Source organism: Carlito syrichta, unplaced genomic scaffold (assembly GCF_000164805.1).
Source record: "Carlito syrichta isolate Samal-C Ts95f unplaced genomic scaffold, Tarsius_syrichta-2.0.1 Scaffold317361, whole genome shotgun sequence".
Classification (NCBI taxonomy): domain Eukaryota; kingdom Metazoa; phylum Chordata; class Mammalia; order Primates; family Tarsiidae; genus Carlito; species Carlito syrichta.
The window spans coordinates 588,247-589,481 of NW_007261457.1; positions in this window are offsets into that span (position 1 = coordinate 588,247).

The following is a 1,235-nucleotide window of genomic DNA, read 5'->3' on the forward strand; positions in this document are numbered from 1 at the left end:
TCCAGTCTGGGTGACAGAGTGAGACTCCAACTCAAAAAAAAAAAAAAAAACCCACCATGGACACAGGTGGTGATTCTATTATATTCAATGCATATATAACATTTTACGATGAGTGCATTGCTCAACTCACATTTCTGGGACCTAGAGATGAATTAGCTTCCTTTCAACCTCTTGGGCATAACATAAGTAATAAATGTACTGAACCTGGGTTGAGGAAGGGGCAAAGTCTCATTCTTTTTGACAAATCCTTCTTGTTTTTCGGACTCTGTGTGTTCATATGGAGCTCTCTTTTTTGCTGAACATTTTGCTTGTTTTTGCTATGAGTTTCCTACTGGGCCAAGTGGGATTTATAAACAGGGTTCTTGTTTGTTTGTTTAAGTTGAAATCTCACGCTGTAGCCAAGGCTGGAGTGCAGTGGCACAATCATGGCTACCGCAGCCTCGATAGGCAATCCTCCCACCTCAGCCTCCTGAGTAGCCAGTGGTGTAAATGTGCACCACCATGCCCAGTTAATTTTTTCATTTAATGTAGAGACAAGGTCTCTCCATGTTGCCCAGGCTGGTCTTGAATCCCTGGGCCCAGGCAGTCCTCTCACCTCAGGCTTCCAAAGTACTGGAATTACAGGCGTGAGCCACTGTACCTGGCCTGAATAGGGTTTTTTTTTTTTTTTTTAGTTGGAGTCTCACTATGTTGCCCAGACTGAAGTGCAGTGGCTGCTCTCGGCCACCGCAGCCTCGACGATCCTTCTGCCTCAGCCTTCCAAGGAGCCGGAACTACAGGCGTGCGCTACCACGCCTGGCTAGTTTTTTATTTATTGTAGAGATTGAGGTCTCGCCAAGTTGCCCAGGCGGGTCTCAAACCCGCAGGCTCAGGCAGTCCACTCACCTCAGCCTCCCAAAGGCGTGGAATTACAGGCTGAGCCACCGAGCCCGGCTTTTTTTTCTTTTTTCTAAAGGTGTTGATGAATAACCATTCTTTCCAGAGACTGACAATAATGTGAGCATAAAGCTGGGGGTGGATCTTGAAACATTTTAATGTACCTTTTGTGATATTAGCATAACTGAAGTTTTTGTTTTTATTTGTGGTTTTTGGGTAGGAGTCTCACTCTGTCACCCAGGCTGGAAGGCATTGGCATCCTCCTGGCCACCGCAGCCTCAACCTGCTGTGCTCAGGCAATCCTTCCACCTCAGCCTTCCAAGTAGCTGGAACTACAGGCACACACCACCACACCTGGC